At 43.3% G+C, this 19,593-nt stretch overlaps 1 protein-coding gene across 2 annotated transcripts in view; it reads right to left on the minus strand.

The window, feature by feature from the left end:
- Positions 1-19,593, minus strand: part of ATP6V1C1 (ATPase H+ transporting V1 subunit C1) — a 354,471-nt gene that overhangs the window by 33,074 nt on the left and 301,804 nt on the right. The gene's annotated exons all lie outside the window — the stretch shown is intronic.

Genomic DNA, 19,593 nt, shown 5'->3' on the forward strand with positions numbered 1-19,593 from the left:
TGATAAACACGGCATGCACCTGGGCTCAGCTGGCAGGAAGATGAGTGGGCCTTCAGATGCTGCCAAGAAAATAAGCTGATTCTGATGCCTTGCTAGGCAGGTCCCTTTGGGATTCTCTCGGGGGCTTTTCAAAGAAGTTACCGAGAGACAATGGGCATGATTATCCGTGCTGTGACAGATCCCGCACACATTGTGCTCATTGCTTCTGTCATGGCTCAGCTTTAACGCACTGTTCTGGGCTTCGCCTAACTGCTTCTAACTAGAGGCACAACAGTAGACTGTGAAAATCCCTTTTCAGGAAATATTTTGTTTGGATCTCAAGCGGACGATGAAATGCACAGCATGAAGACAGAGAGGGAGATGCTGAAAGCTGCGGGCCTTGAAAAAGAAATACATAAAACAACATCCTTTGGCAGGTACTTCTAATCTCAGCATGTTCAACACACGCGCACACACACACGTAACCCCTCCCTCCCTGGCCCCAGCAACAACAGTAGCAGCAAAGATAGCCGCCATCATCCTTCGCTAGCAGAGGAAAAGTCTCCAGGGAAACAGTGACTCCTCTCTGCTCCTCCACCATCGCCATTAACTACTCCGGTGTAGGGGGGATGGATTACAAAGAGTCTAGAAGAATGGTAGACAATAAAGAGAACACCGACGAGTGCTTAATATGGTGCAGAATGGCTACTCTATCATTTTCTAATCTCCTCCAGAAAGTCCTGCAATTCCAACACGCGCAACTCCAACCGGAAGTAAACACCCGTGAAGGAGGTCTCTTGTCATCAAAAAGGAAAGAGATTTTTTCCTGTTGCTTTCTGGTTCGAGAAAAAAGAGGCGAAAAGAGGAGTTCAGACACATTCTCTCTAAAGAAAGCCAACAAATGGATAAAGAAAACCAATCAGAATGCTTGCCTTACATCTAAGAGTGCGTAGTCCTTCAGGACGCCTATTTCCATATTCCAACTGCAGTGAAACATCAGCAATTTATTGGGTTCTTAGTAAGCAATAAACAATTCCAGTATGAAGTCTTACATTTCAGTCTAAAGTCAGTGAAGTGCGTTCTCTAATGATATGGCGATAGTAGCTGCACATCTAAGACATCAAAATATTTTCATTTACTCCTGTTTAAACGAGATGATCAAAGCTTCAACTCTAGGGTAAGCTCAGTATCCCTAACTATTGACACTTGGCTATCTCGATTAGCAAGTCAACCACATGAATCAGCTGCAGTCTCCATTCAATCCATTCCCTTCATCGGCTCAGAGAAGAATGCTCAGGCCACAAGGGTGTATGCTTTGAAGGAGAGGTTTTTATTGATACGTCTGAAGTGTCACAATTTTCTCATGTCAGACTACACACAAGGCCTCTTCAACAAGGTCCTGAGAAACAATGGTGCCAGTTGTCGGACAGGTGGGAAGATGAACAAGTGATATACCTTCATTAACGTTTATTTTTGTCGGTACACTAACTGCAGACTCCTCACCTTTAGAATATTCTCAGGCACTGGACTGGATCCAGAAACCTCAAAGTAGTCGCTCTCACAGGCTATGAGGTGAAGCCCCCTGAGTTTGCGGTAACTTCACTGTGCTCCAGTATGGACAAAAATATGCTATATATAGGAGCCACCCTTATTTGCTGAATCATTTATCTTCTGTTCCCTCAGATGCAGATCAACTCAGAGAAACTGCAGGTGACACTGTGCCAAAAAATAGCTGGGGACCGTTTTACACTGTGCAGATGTCGACTCCACAGAAAGGGAGGATTGTGAGGAATCTGTAGTTAGATAGAATGCCACAAAATAGAGTGTTACTGAAAGTAAGTAACTTGTATTCCTGATGGATTCCTCACCTGTAGAAGAGATACCTAAAGCAGTAATTACCAAATGGTGGAGGATCTGTGGCATTGACCTCGACCAAAAAGTACTGCAGGACCAAGCGGGGAAAAAGATACGCTCTATGGATCTGACTGTCAAGGCAATGGTGCTTGATGAACATGTGCACTGATGCCAAGATCGCAATCTGACAGATGTCCAAGACAGAAACTCCCCTTGCTAATGTTGCTGTAGCGGTCTTTGATCTGGAGGAATCCTCCTTGGCTACTGCACAGCACACTTTTATGCTTAAGACAGTCCACATCCACAAGAGTCCTCTTTTGTACGGCCTTTCCTCTTTTAGCAATGGCAAATCACACAAAGAGCTGATCATCTACTTGAAACGCTTTCGTTCATCTGATATAGCAGCTTAGGACTCTAAGAGTCAAACAGCTAAAACCTCTCGTCCTCATTTCAGGGGTGCGGCGGAGAGGAAAACACTGGCAGAATGATGGATTGCTGTATGTGGAAGGATGATACCACTTTAGTCAGACATGCAGTCTTGGTCTTCAGTGCAAAGTTGCTGGGGAAGAAAGTGGTGCACGAAAGTTGTCCTGACAGTCTTCTGCTCACTGACACGCAGATGTAACTGCAATAAGAAGACCATCTCAACAGTCAAGAGGGTCAAGAAACAATTATGCATTATCTCGTACAGTGTGCAAATGATAATCGTGAGATGCATGTTCACTGTCACGCAGTCTCTGATGCGATTTAAAATACACTTTCAAAAGGGTCCCTTCTTGAGTAACTACAAGCAATTTCATAATGTTACTGGTGCCCAGTGATGCATTGTTTAACTCTTTTGATTAGGCATTACCAAATAATTCAAACATCATATACACATACCATTAGCACTATTAATCACCTTCCGATCTGGTACATTTATTAATACAGCTGGTAGTGCTATTGGTATTCTACAAGATGGTATCACAATCTTTGAGTACAGTGTTGCATATACTGTTCCGATACTAGTCATAACAAGTGCAACAATCATTGGTCCATGTATTTAAACATTCGCCAAGTGGCACATGGCGTCTAAAATGCATGTTCAGTCAAGTGGGGGGAGATGAAGGAAATATTAAAGATAAAAGTGACTGCTTGTATATATCGTGCTTGTTAACGTGATGCTATTTCTATGTTTACAGTTAAAGGACCTGAAGTTTTATCAAATACTCATAGCTTGTACATCGTTTTTTCATGAGTCACTAGTCTTCTAATTTCTACTGTCTACTCTTCTTTATGAAGTGTCTCTGCTGATGCCTATGTCCGAGCATACATATCTTGGCAGTAGATCGAGCTATCCACCTTCCCCAATGCCATGACGTGTCATATACGTCTAGGGTATCATGTAGAATTGCTAGTTTAGCAGAGGGTGTGAACAGACAGTCACTAGTTCATTGAGGTATTCGTCAGATTCCCTGCCAGTACCCATTAAGGCGAGTACTTGAACAGAGTATATTGATTAAATCGCATGCAGTGGTTCTGCCCCTCCAACATAGGTCCTTTGGGAATAATTCTGCTTTGAATAGTTTAGATGGGAGACCAGTAACATGAATGTATAATTTTGAAGTATAAATATTTGAGTTGTGCTTCACATAATCCTTTGTCATGAGTGGCACCCAGTGCTTTTCATTTCCCCAGGGTTGTCCACTCCCGGCAAAGTCTGCCAATGAGTTCTAGTCTTACTTATGACTTTTGTATAGCGTACGTAAAACTTGAGTGTATTATACATACCAGAGATCATACCATTGTGGTCTCTGCTTTTTTGTACATATGTGGAAGTATAGGGAATTCCGGTAAAAATGGAGGCGCTGGTCTCTATTTCTGTGAGATAGTGTTTTAGTTTTTGGCATTTACAGTTTTAGCTATGAGGAAGTCTGAATTCTCGTCTTAGGTAGTCAAAGGTTCCCCCCCTTGAATCACACCAATTATGGTGAATATTTCTCAATCAGCCCAGGCGTCAATTGAAGGCACGACCTTCAATAAGCAAGCCTACATTGTGGCATATGCATGCCCCTTTAAGAACAAATGGGTGTATCTTAATTTTTGTATGACTTATTTTTGCATTGCTTTCACTGTTTGAGGAGTGTTTTTTTTCTTTTTAGCATTCTTCTTCTAAAATACTGGAAGATCAGATAGGTTTCCATGTGTGCCTACATTGACAGCTCTCTGTAGGCGGGTGGTACATATGCAATTTGGGGTAACAAACAAAAGATGGTAAGAGAACATATCTGGGTGTCTTAGACCTATTGCTGTTGTGTTCGCATATAGTTTTGAGAGCTTAAGCCAGGATTTCATCCGCGCCCATACAAAGTCTTTTATACCACGAGTGATAGTCTGTAAGTGTGGATGGATTGAAATAGGCACCATTCCCGAAAGGTAGTTAGATATGGGAAATACTGCCATTTTGACTATTCATACTCTTCTCCCATACGGAGAGTTGTAAAGATGCATAGTAATTTTCTCTCTAAAGTATAAGGGGTAGAAAAGTGTCTGTCACCTTATGTTCCATACCTGGATTTATCAGTACTCCTAAAATATTTAATGTTAGTTTTCAGCAGTTTAAAGCTATGCTCATTAATAGATGCTTTCTTGGTACCCTGGGATATGTGTGTAAAGAATTTTGCTCTTGTCCCAGTTAAACGTATACCTGCAGAAGGTGGACAATGGATTACCAAGTGATATTAATACAGACAGAGGTGCTTGGACCTTTAAAGATAAGTAATATATTGTAGGCGTATAGTGTAACTTTAGAGTGGCCTGCAACAGCATCTATGCCCTTGATGGTATCAAATTTTCTTGTTCCTGCTGCTAGTGGTTCTAAAGAAAAAAGAAACAATATGGAACATCCTAAACATCTTCAGGACGCAGAATGGTCCCAATGAGAAGTCTTGACAGTCAACATGCTGGAGTTGATTTGGAATCAAGGAAAAGGCGTACTTTGACTGTAAACTGAAGAAGGGGAGGAGCCCCAATTCCCTAATGAAGAATCCAATATGTGTTTCGTCTACTACAGTGGCAACTGCAATTTGACATTCTCTTTGAGGTGTGACCCAAGGGGACTTCCTGCTTTTTCCCCTTTTTCGCGATGACGTCATTTTAAAAACTGCCTAGTGCGTGTTCTGCCTTACATGTAAAGAATGACAAAGTAAAATTCTTACACACCAGCTTATGTTTGGTTATAAATGACACTTGTATATTATATCTTGTCATGAGGTCTCTGATTTCGAGTTCTAATGTGACCTGAAGTTGCTTTGTCCTATGTTTCTATGAGGCTGTGTCCCTCAGCAGGCAATCCTGCAGTGTCACTTTTCCTACCTCACATAATATCTGTGCAGATGTCATCAAGTCTTATTCACATCTAGGTATGTGAACTGGTAACTAGAATTTTTCAGAAAAGTTCCTTCAGAGCGTCTTTGAAAATGAGAAAGAAGTCTATCCTGGAACATATGAATGTGTATCTTTTTCTCTAGGATTTGTTATTCCCCATAGATATATTAGACCGCGGTTGTTCATCACATCATGGAGAAGCGGTTCTTTATTTAGTGTTGTGTCTAACTGTGGGGCCAGTTCTTTCAACAAAGGGGTCAAATTCTATGTTTGTCACCTCCCACGATCACTTGTTTGGGGCCAATTTCAGCGAGTGTGCATGACAGTTTTGATAAGAATATACTCCTGACTCACTTAGGTACATAAATGGAGCAGACTATCATGAAGGTATTTAATGTGCTGATAGATAAATTAATATGTCCCATTAGGGTCTATTCAGATCTCTAGTATTGTGTTCTATAATGATTTGCCTAATGTCGCCACTCCACATCTTTTAGAACATGTTTGTTGCTATGTGTGGTGCAGGAATTCACTTTAGGGTTTTGCTCAACTACTATGTATCAACTGTCCTACCCTGACTGTTAAGTTTCTTAGATTCTGTAGGGGTGAAGAGCATTTCTTGGAGAAGTGCTGTCAGATGTTTTGGTCACTAGATAGGTCCATACCTTCTTTCCTGGGAAGTAGTGTGACAACCCATGGCCCTTTTCTAAACATCCTATAATGACAGAGCGGGTTTGCATTGATTTAGGTCTATTGATATAAAATTCTGCGGTTTCTACCCCCAGTGACAGTGCTCCCACTTTTTTTGTACTATATGTTATGTTATGTTATATTCCACTTGTAACGCGCTCGGCTACTCGCGAGTATCCCGGCGCGAAACCGGAGGCAGACAGAGGAAATCAAACAAAGAGAAATGTTTTAAGCTTCCTTTTGAAAGCAGCGAGCTCCTGAGTGAGACGAAGATCAGGGGGGGAGGGTATTCCAGGCCCTACTGGCCCTGACCGCCAGAGAGCAACCTCCAATCCACTGAAGTCTAAATCTCGGAATTAGGGCCAAGCCCAGAGAAGCCGAGCGCAAGGCCCGCGCGGGGGCATAGAAAGAGAAACGCCTCTGGAGGTAGAGAGGACCCTGACCGTGGAGGGCGCGATGAGCCAGAACCAAAGATTTATATTTGATTCTAGCCGCTACTGGTAACCAATGGAGGGCGACCAGGTGAGAGGTGACACTCAACCTCGAAGAGAGGCCCAGTAGCAGTCTGGCCGCTGTGTTCTGGACTACCTGCAATTTCATGATTAGGTAACCAGGAGAGCTAATATAGAGAGAGTTAGCGTAGTCCAACCGAGAAAGAATCAAAGCGCAGGTGACTGTAACTCTGGCTGCCTGCGGGAGGAGAGGAAAGAACTTTCTCAGGGTTTTAATAAGTCCAAAGCAGCAGCCAGCAGTTTTCTTAACCTGGGTGGAGAACAGCAGATTCTCCTCAAACCAGACGCCCAAGTTCTTGGTGGGCCGACCCTCGGACGAGGGGAGAGGAAGCTCCTGAGGCCGCAGCTGATGACGGAAATCAGATGGAAAAGTGCCAAAAAGCAGGATCTCCGATTTTTGCTCATTGTACTTGAGCTGAGCCCCTGCCAGCCAAGTGAAGATGGAGCGAAGACACTGTTGGGCAGCAAGAACCGAGCTAGAGGCCTTATCCCAGGTGAAAAGCAGCTGAGTGTCGTCTGCGTAGGCCAACACCTTAGCACCGAGTGCTTCAGCCAGGTGGATCAAAGGCGTAACATAAATATTAAAGAGCAGAGGGCTCAGGGAGGAACCCTGCGGGACACCCGTAGTGACCAAGCGGGGGGAGGAATAGCAAGGAGGGAGCCAGATCTGCTCAACCCATTCCTCCAAGAAGGACCTGAGCCAACCTTATACAGCCCCTGACACACCAATCTCAGCAAGATGGATCAGCAGAAGATCGTGCGGGACCGTATCAAAGGCCGCCGAGAGATCCAATAAAATTAGAGCGGCCCTACCCCCAGCGTCAAGGCACGTCCGGATGGCCTCCACGACCTCGACAAGGACCGTCTCAGTACAGTGGCCCGTGCGGAACCCTGATTGCGATGGTTGAAGGAGAGCCTCAGCCTCCACAAAATCAGACAGTTGTTTAAGCACCACCTTCTCACAAATCTTAGCCATAGCTGGCAGGAGAGAGATGGGACGGTAGTTGGCTGGATTAAGCGGGTCCAAAGTTGGTTTTTTAAGCAGAGGCAGAATCTTAGCCTCCTTCCAGACCTGAGGTACCGCCATGGACTTAAGGGAGAGATTAACGATCTGATTAACTTCTAATTAAATGTTTTCTGCTACAGCTGCTAGAAGTCGGGCCGGGCAAGCATCAGCCGGGGACCCCGATTTGAGTCCTCTGAGGATTTTCAGACTATCCAGAGGGTGAACTGGGGCAAAGGCGGACAACAGAGTAGATGGAACCGGCCGCGCAAACTGCGAGCCTGGCAGAACATACAAGTCGGGGGGGAAAGAGGCCTAAATTGCCATTATTTTGTCGCTGAAGGCGCCAGACTGAGTGTTGCACCAGTCAAACGAGGAGGGAGCCACGCTTGTTTGGGCCACCGGGGAGGTAAAATTCTGGACTATACAAAATATTTCCTTAGAGTTGTTCCTAGCAGCCTCGATACGGGAGGTGTAGAAGAGACCTTTAGCCTCCGAGATGGCGGCATAGTAAGATCTCTGGGCAGTTCTGAGCCGGCTTTTGGCTGCCGGGCAATACTTGCTCCTACGCCAGTCACGGTCCAGGATTTTACACTCCTGTTTAAGCACCTTAAGAGCGGGAGTAAACCAGGGTTTAGAGGGAGTAATTCCAGCCGGTCTTATAGGACGAGAAGAGGTGATGGAGTTCACAGCTCCAGACACCCAGCCTGTAAACCCTGATATACAGTCCTCCAAACCCCCGGACATCGAAGGCCTGGCAATGTCCAGAGCCTGAGCAAGTTCCAGAGGGTCCACTCTCCCCAGCGCAGGTTTCAAGAAGGCAGGTGCCTAAGCCTCAGCCCTAGAGACGGACCAAGAGAAGTAAGATAGGAAATGATCAGACCATGACACAGGGAGGGGCTCTTGTACCAGAATTGGAAAATTGGAACAAATCGAGTCCAGTATATGGCCAGCCAAATGGGTGGGGAGGCCGATGTGCTGGCAAGTTGGGCAGTATGAAGATTGTCCAGCAAAACGGAGGCCTCTCCAACCCCTGGCATATCCAAATGAAAATTCAAATCGCCTAGCACCAAAAAGTGAGAAAACCTGGCTGCTCTAGATGTAAGAGCATCTCCCCACGCCAGAAGAAAGGGGCCAGAGGGGCCTGGGGGCCGATAAATCAGGGAAACCCCAAGTGTGAAGTGGGCTGACAAGCGGGCACTAACACTAAAGTCAAGTGCTTCACAGCCTGCCCAGTCCCCTGAGTCGCCCAAATGAAGATCCCACCGGTCTTTATAAATGACTGCAACGCCTCCTCCCCTGGACCCCTGACTATCAACTCTCCGGATCTTATAGCCCACTGGGGTCGTCAACGCCACTATGGGAGCGGAGAATGGGTCCAGCCACGTCTCTGTAAGGAACAACATGTCTTAAGTGCCGTCCTCTAACAACTCATAAACGTCCGCATGATGTTTCTTCAGAGAACGAACGTTAATTAGTGCAGCAGAAAACGTAGCAGGCTTAGTCCGCTCAGTGCGACCCAGGGAAATAGTGGAGGGGCGTCTGCAACTCACCCCTAGTCGAAAACCACAGATACTACAGGTTCCCAAATGCCTCTCAGCCACGTCCAAAGAGTGAAGATTGCGACAAGCAGTCAGGTCCAGTGCCCTAAGAGCCGCACCGGAATATGAAACCGGCGCCGTGGGCAGGTGAGACCTACGACCCCAGGCAGGGGCCTCTCACGCGCCAGGCGCCGGGCTTGCCTTAGGCGCGCCCGCTGCGCGCGTCCGCTCGGCGCGCATTAAATGCCCCCTGATGTCAAAACGACTAGAGCGCTGACCAGCGCTAATCGGTAAAATGGCGCCCACAGAACCAGGAAGTCCCTCCAACCCTCGCCGAAAACGGCGCCCCAAAGAGAAAGTAGGTAAGATGGAGAAAATGTGCAAGTAAGCGTAAATTCTTTTAAAGTGCGGGTAAGCGAAGGGAATCACATAAATAGCAGCGAGTAAGTAAAATTCTAAAATCACTGTTCATTAAAATACATCACGCAGAGCACACAACACAATGAATGACTCGTAAGTCAAACCCTCAGGCGCTGCGCGTCCGCGCAGCGTGTTGTGCAATCTCTCCCAATGCCGTGGGTTCTATCGTTTCTGGGAAGTCTCCAACAGTTCTATGTATTCTTTGTATTTACGGTCTAGGTTCACTAGGATCATTGCTGGCCCCAAAAGGTCATAAAAAAAGGTCCTATTTATGAAGAATGGGTTGTAATGCAAGGAACGTTTTTCTCAATCTTTTTCATAAAAGACATTTGCTCCCTATAAAAATATGATAATCGGTAAGAATAAAGGGGCCATTCAGTTTTCCTGCAGTTTCTATCACTTGTGCTTGATGGTGTGGCAGGGAGGAAACAATTATTAGTCTAGGAGGCTTGTTATCATAGTATTGTCTTCTTGGGTGGCCCCTGTGAAGCCGTAGAAATTTCAAGACCAGATCGAAGCTCCGCTTGGTCAGCTTCAGTATATAAGAGGTCAGAAATGACTATATAGTGCTGGACTCTATGCCCTTACGGGATAATGGAGAACTGGACCTTGGTCAGCTCCTGTCCTTCAAGTCAACAGCCTTTTCCCACAGGAGCCACACTTTTTGTCCTAAATCAGGGTTATTGTCTGTGTGATCCATGTGATGTTCAGCTGCAGTCATCCCTTCCGTGGCATCCATCCTGGACTGAAAAAAAGTCTAGGTACGTTATTAAAGATTTGACCTTGGATGCTGTGGAGTCCCTTCTTACACAGTCTATGGATACTCTGATTTTATTCAGTTCTTTGCAAGCTGACGCAAGACATTTTGTTGGAGACTAGTTTAGATTCACCTGTAAGCGCCTCTGAGAATAATAACAGATATAGGCTTTGCCATGAAGTGTGCCTTTGGAGTCGAAGTAGGAGTTGTGCCATCTCAATATTGGTGGCTTTCTGCCTCTTATCTAAACAATAGGGCATGAATCGCTTGAGTAGGGCATACCCCAGTATACACCCTTATTGAAGCTTCTAGTGTCATGGCTTCACAGTTACTGTGCCATTGTAGATGTTCTATTCTCTGGGTATTTCAATACAAGCAGTAATGTTTTATCCCTGCATCCCCTTATTAGTCTTGAGCTACATCTATCTTGACTGCTACTCCATGACTGTTATGATGGTACAGTACAGGTGTAGCCCTATATCAGTTGTAATGGAAAAGGCTCCTCAAACAGTAAAGTGACCGATGCCAAGAAAAGCCTGAAGTTCACTGTACGTATCATTGTGGAACAATACTGTCCAGTGTCTCTCAGACAACCAGTTTCCTTATAAGGAGTTGCTAGTGTCCTGTTCCTTCATTTAACTCCCAAGTACTGGGAAGGAGAAAAGGAGGAGGTTTGTCTCTTGTTCTTCACCTCTTTAATTTTTAAATAACTATCCCCCTTTTGACTTAGTTTTAACTTTGACTTTCCTTCTTTTTTCTTCATTGGGAGGAGGAGCAAGGGGTTGGATAGGACAATGACTATCATTTAAAGGGAGGGAATCTTGTTCTTCAGAGTAGCAAACCAGACTGCAATCCCGCCCCGATTTCCTTTCGGTTTCCTTCCCATTTTGGTGCAACTTCCTGCTAGTCTCACCGATACTGGTGATGCAATGGTATCCTGGTCATTATTCTTTATGTCTGTGACATTTTTAAAGTGAAATTGCATAAAACAAAATTTGGCAAATATAGCCTCTTTTTCTAACTGAAAATCTGGTCAGCTATTTCTTTATAATTGGGATGTTCTACAAAAATGTATCGATTTCATATATACACCTATTCACTTAACAAAAAAAAAGGTAAAGTGATTTTATAGTTAAATATGGTAATGATATTTTACTTTACATTAAGAAAACTCAAAAACGAACTAAAAAAAACAAAGGTGAAAGTGATGTTAGAGTTAGGTACGGTGGTAAGCCTTCAGCATATGCTTAAAAAAATAGAAATTCACTGAAAAAAGTCAAAGGTTAAAGTGACATTATAGTTAGGTGTTGTGATAATATAAACACTAATATTTAAAAAACAAAACCACTGATATTCACCAGTAGTAGTTTACTGAGCCAACTATAACTTGTGCCCCACTATGCAATGCTTATAACCTCATATTGTGCATCACTCATTAACATGTTGAATGACAACATTGATGACATTAATGATATCTCAAATCAAATCAAAAATAACTTTATTCGATTGTTAAAAACAACCATAAAAGCATACATTAAAAAATCATTGCGTTTAAAAAAAAAAAAATCACAACAGTTCATTTAGCGATAACTCAATGGCTTAAACACCGGAATTATAAATACAAATCATTCAAGGACTTAATAAAGTGCATTATATTATACGTTTCCTAGTGCAAATCACTTTTTTTTAAAACAATGTAATTGTGGCAACACAAAAATGATTATCCAAATGTAGGATATCTAACATAGCCAAATGACATTGCAGATGACCCACCTCTCTCAAAAATGGCAGTAAAACTGTGTGCCTAATATAACTGTAAAATTTACAAAATAAAACAACATGGATAGTACTTTGAGGGGAAACATCATCACAAGGACAGGGCAATAATTTGCGCGTCCAATCATTTGTTATAGGAAAACTAACCAATCTGTGGAAGATTCCAAATCTGAAACATGATAGTAGGAATCTATCATAGTTACCTGGGACATACAGCAAATAGGGTTGAATATTAAAAGTTGTTAAAATTAATTGGTGTTGCAGGACATTAGGTTTTAGGATTTCCACAGAAATTCTCGTGGAATCCAAAAATGGATAGTAAGAGGATTTAAAAAATAATCCAGCTTTCCCATGTCAGCTAAAAATTTACGTACGTATCTCAGCCATGGTATCCTCATCGCTCCTTCCAATTCCAAGATATCTATCAATATATCTCTATTAAACTTGGTTTCATCTTTAGTCCACATCCTGTGCCATAGTAGCACTGGTTCAAGTTTAATAAGATCAGATATAAAAGGAAGACCCAATTCTGCATGACAATTATAGTTAGAGGAACTCTTGGGTACGGCGAGGATAAATTTCAAGAAGGAGTTTTCAACTGCCTGAATGGGAGCAGAGTCAGCAAAGCCCCAAACCCCACTACCATACATTGCACCAGACACGCATTTAGCTTTGTAAATCTTAATTAATTCTACCGGCGGTCTGGTACCTAGTTTCATGGAGAAGGATTTAAGGGCGGCAGTCGAGCGAACCAATGCAAGTTTTTTCGCTGCCACTGTCGGGACCCAAGAGTCATTCTGGTTGAACAAGATACCCAAATAAGAAAATTGTTTAGTGGAATCAAACTTCTGTCCTGCTATAAAAATGGCCTTTTTAATTTTGGGATTTTGACCACGGCGCATGATGAAAGTTTGAGATGTTCACTCTAAGGCCCAACTCGTTCATAAAGAGGGCAAAACTATCCACCACGCGCTGTAATCCCACTTGAGTACGGGACATTAGCACAGCATCGTCCGCGTACATCAACGCCGGGATTGGACGACCAGCAGCGTATGGGGGGTCGAATTTACTATTGCACAGGGCTTTCTCCAAACCATTTATATACAAATTAAAAAGGAATGGGGCGAGGACACAGCCCTGCCTGACACCACTCCTGATTGGGATTTTGCCCGTGCATTTCCCCCTTAGATCATAGCGAACGCGAGCTGAAGCGTCACTATAAAATCGGTTATGAAAATAAATAATATTGGATTCAACCCCAAGTTGTCCGAGCACAATCCATAAAGTGGAATGGTCAACACGATCAAATGCGGCCGAGAGGTCAACTAAGGCCAGGAACAAACTCCCTTTCCTGGCCCTCGTGTACTTCCCGGTCAGCATTAAAAGATTTAAGCTCTGTTCCACTGTTCCTAAGCCGGAACGGAAACCATATTGTAGGTCAGATAAAATAGAATTATCCTCAGCCCAAAGCAAAAGGCGGTCCAAAATTATTCGACCCACTATTTTAGTAAAGGAATCTAAAAGGGAAATGGGTCTGTAACAACCCGGGTCATGTCTATCCCCTTTTTTAGGTCTCGCTCTCGAGACCTATTGTCGCCGAGATGCCTCTCAAGGGAGACAGACTGGGGCACGCGCAGAGTTTTGTGATTGCTGTCTGTGAACGCGCTTCACATGAACAGCATTCGCGCGTTAAGTGCTCCTCTCCGGAAGACCTGCTGAGTTAATTATAGGTCTGCAGCGTCGGCATGCTGTGATAATGACCTTTGTTTTAAATGAGAATACGTTTTTCCTCAAAAGCTTTTCAGACACGGCCCTGTAAACTCAAAGTCGTTCAAGTACATGTTTAACACGCTTCTTTCCCCTCCAAAAACAAATGTCACCAATGTTATTCAGTTTCAAAACAGCAAACATGCACAGAAACGATTCAAAATGCAATTTTTACTTACGAAACATCTACCCCAAAAAGCAAAACAAAAAAACACACAGGTTTTGCTAACCACGAAGAGCACAAACCGAAGAGTCGGAACACAAGCAAAATGGAGAGCTTGTCAACATCACAAGATCTTCACCTTCAGCAGTGGATGGCATCGTTTTAGCACACACACACACACAGGTAAACATTACAAAATATGAAGGCACCTGCGTCAACAACTATTCCCTCCTTCCGCTTTTAACCTATGGGGAAAATGTTGAGTCATTTACTACAGCAATGCAGAAAAAACTGAAAGATGGCTTCAGCGCTATACACACACACACACACACACACACACACACACACACACACACACACTCCTGCTTGGCATACCTACTTGTGTAACTTCCCTTTAGGAGGACAGAGCACAGGGAAGGGAATTTCAGGCACGAGACAACACCGCAGGACTATACAAGTCCAGGGATACATCGAGAGATTCAGATCACGAAGAACAACTCCATGGCCTCGAACTCATCCTCTCGCTTTTTGTCACACACAGCACACATTGAGCGCAATGAGAAACTCCTATGTACAATGTGTATAATACCTTGCTGCTCACTCACTCCTCTGGCCGTGGACTTCCCAACCTTCTTGGCCAAGGCATCAGCGTGAGAGACCGCCTCACCATGAGGGCCTGCGACTGGGGCACGCGCAGAGTGTTGTGATTGCTGTCTGTGAACGCGCTTCACATGAACAGCATTTGCGCGTTAAGTGCTCCTCTCCGGAAGACCTGCTGAGTTAATTATAGGTCCGCAGCGTGGGGCGCCTGTCGGCATGCTGTGATAATGACCTTTGTTTTAAATGAGAACACGTTTTTCCTCAAAAGCTTTTCAGACACGGCCCTGTAAACTCAAAGTCTTCAAGTGCATGTTGAACACGCTTCTTTCCCCTCCAAAAACAAATGTCACCAATGTTATTCAGTTTCAAAACAGCAAACATGCACAGAAACGATTCAAAATGCAATTTTTACTTACGAAAAATCTACCCCAGAAAGCAAACCAAAAAAAACACATGGGTTTTGCTAACCACGAAGAGCACAAACCGAAGAGTCGGAACACAAGCAAAATGGAGAGCTTGTCAACATCACAAGATCTTCACCTTCAGCAGTGGATGGCATCGTTTTAGCACACACACACACACACAGGTAAACATTACAAAATATGAAGGCACCTGCGTCAACAACTATTCCCTCCTTCCGCTTTTAACCTATGGGGAAAATGTTGAGTCATTTACTACAGCAATGCAGAGCAAGCATTTGCAATGCAATAGGTCTCGCAGTTACACGAGTTAAAGCTATTGGCATTGTAAATGACAATGCCAATAGGCATTGTTATTTGCAATGTCAATAGCTCAAACTCGCGTAAATGCGAGACCTAATGCATTGCAAATAATGCTTGTTATAAATGGGCACAATTATGGACTCCACCCAAGTGGGCAATAATTCTGTAATACAACTAGCGTTAAGCACCTGGACCAGAAGGGGACCCCACAAAGGAACATTTGCCTTAAAAATATCTATAGGGACACCGTCCGGACCTGGTGCCTTCCCGCCCTGACTCACACGTAAGGCTAGTTCAACCTCTTCCAGGGTGAACATTAAGTTTCTTGAGATGGGATGAGCAGAGGGATTCAAAAGAGGGCTAGACTTTCCTAGACCTTCATATACTTTACTAAAATGATTAATCCAATCTGTTTCAGCAATTGCTATCTCTAGAGTTGGGCCAGTAGCATCGCTAAGGAAAGGAGTTCTAATGATCTTCCAGAAGCCCGCACTATCCTTGCTTACCGCAGCGTCGTGCAATGCTTCCCAAGATTCTATTTTTAGCTCGTTCTTTCTATCTTTTAGGGCGAGCTTATACTCAATCCTGAGTCTATTCACTTCCTTTGCACACCTAGGTGTTTTATGCAGTTCTTTCTTTAAGAGAGAATAAGCTCGTGTGCACCTAGAATTAAACCAGCCTCCATTTTGTTTGTTTTTAGTTTTACATTGCCTAATAAGGGAGGACCTGATTTCATTACAAATAGATAGGAAGGATGCAATAATCTCTTCAGATGTAGACTCCTCCCTCAAACAAGTCACTACCTCAGACATACTTTTAGCAATTACTGTTTTAAGTGTTTCTACTTGATCCACCTTATCCCATCTTAGCGTGTAGCCATTCATACTACCAATGCTTAAATTTTCACGCAATCTGTCCGCATCTATGTTATCTTTTGGGACAGAATTCCTTGGAATCAGAATGGTTACACAAAGAGGAAAGTGGTCACTTAACGCAATATCTGAGACCTTGAAAGAATATATGCTACCAGCGTGCTTAATAGTTACTAGAGCAAAATCAATTGTGGAAGTACAACCCCTCCCAATAAATGTAGGAGGTAAGATGAAAGGGGTTGCACAAACTTTATTTGCAAAACCCAAATCAAGTTTGCCTATTAGTTCGTTAAATTTTTCACCCAAAAGGGAATGATTAAAATGTGACTGGCACAAGCCATCTTCCTGAGTGATTCCGCACCTATTGTCTCCCCTCATGGTGCACAAAGTACAATTAAAATCACCGAGGAGAAGGGTCATCATATTATAACCACAAATTTTACCTTGTAGAAAGAATGCGTTAGCCAACTTTTTAAAAACATTAAGTACATCACCAGGGGGAATGTTATTATACAAATTAATCAGGGCAATCTGAGTGTCTGAGTCCAAAACGAGTAACAAAAATTGGAAATAAGTATCTTTGACAGGCTCCGTTACCTTTAAGATGTTCAACTTATTTGACAAATAAATCATCAGTCCACCCTTAGCTCTACCGTGGATAACGTCCATGGCTGGTGTATGAAAGGTCTTAAAACCATTTATATGGACCGGATCCCTACTCCATGTTTCTTGTAGACAGGTCAAATCGTAAGTCTGAATAAAGGCCTGCCACAATGGGTTACCAATCTTAGATTTGATACCAGCAATGTTCCACGAACAAACATTACATAAAGGAGGACCGAAAGGGGGGGAGATGGAAGAGTCCACACTCAGACCAACTGGTAGAAATACCGAACCACACTCGCTCCGCTTCTCTAGCCCACCAATCAGAGCCTCCGGCCCCCCTATGAGACCCTCAGACGTTGAAAAACTAAGATCTAACTCCTTGCCTTCCTTGCTGTTTTCCCTTAAAGTAATAACAGGCATAAGATCCATGACTAACTCTGGGGAGTTATGAAGGGAATAGAGTTGTGGTCAATCATTTGCGTCCAAACCGCTAAGGGTATCAAAAGGATTAAACGTCGGGATGCCATATCTCCCTCCCATGGACCCCCCCTGGCTTAAGTTTGGCAATGGGGACCTGAAAACCTATCCAGGCGTTGGGGAGAGTAGAAAAAGCCGAGGGGGAGAATGTTAACAAAATCAGAACTAACTGACCCAGTACAACCCCTCTCAATTATATTCCAAACCAATGGTGGTGACCGAAATGTTAAAATTACACAATCACCACTCAGAGATTTAGTCGACGAGCCTAGCCAACTAACTCTTCTAACCATCTTGAACTCAGGAAACAAGGAACTATTAGGTCCAAGCTTGGTAGAAAGGAAATGAAGTGCTTTATTCCTGAGAGTCGACCAGTGTTCGTAAACATTGGGGGGGAGAGGAGAAACATTTGCTAACACCACTGTATATGGAATAGCCTCAGGGGGCAAATTAAGAATTGGTAAAATTGATATTGAATCAGCCTCCCTGATATCTTCAACTCTTCTCATAGCAGTCTTAGAGTTGTTAGTTAGCACTTGAGGGGGACCGGATATACCTGCTACGCTAGGTTCTAAACCCCTGGGTTTATTAAACTGCAAACGTCCCAATTCCACATTGGTTTTAGATTGAACATGTTTTTCCAAGGCCCCCGTTGTTTTTTTGGGATTGCTATTTGCTTCAGGCGGTGTCACTTGGGGTAAGACATCTCAAATTACTTCAATGACTAAATCCAGCTGCTTTCCAATAACAATATTCCTTGTATTGGCAGCTGGCCACAGAGTATGTTCTTTGTGAAAGGCTTAATGCAGAAACACAACTTAACAGGGTAGACAGTTCATGTGCTGGATACTGAGAAGGAGGAAGGATTATTTAGGATTTTAATGAATCCAAAAATGCAGAACTAACTTACTTATTACAAGTAACTCCTCCTTCCGGATTCTGAGGTCTTCCTTGAGAGTCATAAATGTTAAAATACAGTAGCATGCTCAAGCCCATTAACTTAGTAACAGTATCCAGATAAGATTCAAAACAGATCACCTGAATATGTGAATAACTCTTAACCAAAAACCAATAAGGCATTTTGACCTTTTGCTGTATCAGCTTCAGTCCAAATCTAAACAATACTCTTTAGTAAATGAATGAACAGCTTTACAATTGGCATGTTTCTCATTCATGCCACAGTAGGGCCATTCCCCTTGTGAAATATGTGCCTGCGTTTACCTGACAATTGTTTGTTTACTAGCTGGTAGCACTAGACAATACAGAAAGTAATCCACCTTACAAGGGGCTGTTTTCATCTGGCAAAACCGGTTCTTAATGGGCCATAGTTAAATAGTTGATTGGACTTTCAAATCTCTTTAATTCGGTCAAGATAAAAACGTAATACTCTCTTCCTGTCTAATGTCGAATGGAGAGATCTTTCTGCTGAATTAGAAGAAATGGAATGATTCTCAGAAACCATACATATTGATTCAAAAATAGAAGCCATGAGTTTAAAATCGACTACAATGAGTTATCATGGAAATACCTCTATCACCAGTATGGCAGAAAAAGGCACCTGCAGTTGTTGCTCCTTGGAAAACCTTAATTGACGAGAACTACAGCTTTGCTTTAATCAGATATGAGAGATAGGAGGATCATCTCTTCTATGCAGGCCATGGGATTCGCAGTTTGTTTCTGGCACCATAAGCAAAACTATTTCACTATAAAAAGTAGAGAGTATGCAAACTTTGTAGAAGGTCTCTTGGCATCTTTTAAAATTCCACTACACTGAAGTGGCAGATTCAGATATCCACAATATACACAATCAGGAGAAGTTGAATGGTGTCACGACGGGATGAAGCACTTGGCCCTTGAGTCTGAACAGTAATTTTGGTCTATGTGGAAGCCTCTTGTGTGGTCTTGATGGCATTTGAAGCAGGTCTGTAAACTATCACTGCCTGGGCGATTTGAGAACAATTGTGACCAATTTGGCATTGGATTGACACACTCTTATTAAGACTGATGGTATCGCGGATCTGTGGACAATCGTAAATAAATTTCCATTATCAGTTTTTCAAAAGTGCTCTGTCTAGGGAGCCCTGGCCTAGAAACCCTAAGGCAAAGTCAGGGTATTTAGGGCCAGATGTATGCACATTTTTTGTAGTCGCAAATGGGAAATCGGCCCGTTTGCGACTGCAAAAAAAAAGGGTCCTGGCATGTACAAATGCTATTTTGCGAGTCAGTGACTCGCAAAATAGCATTTGCGACTGTAGCTATTAGGAAGGGGCGTCCCTTCCAAACAGCGAGTCACAATTGAATGCACCAATGTTTTGCGACCGCAAAACACTCGCAGTTTACCACCTACCACTACCACTTGCAAACGGGAAGGGGTCCCCAGGTGACCCCTTCCCTTTTGTGAGTGTGTGCAAAAATATTTTTTAAGAGCAGGCAGCAGTCCCAGGGGCCACTGACTGCTCTTAAAAAATTAAACAAACGTTTCATTTTT

The sequence above is a fragment of the Triturus cristatus genome, chromosome 5_1 (genome assembly GCF_964204655.1).
Source record: "Triturus cristatus chromosome 5_1, aTriCri1.1, whole genome shotgun sequence".
In the NCBI taxonomy this organism is placed as follows: domain Eukaryota; kingdom Metazoa; phylum Chordata; class Amphibia; order Caudata; family Salamandridae; genus Triturus; species Triturus cristatus.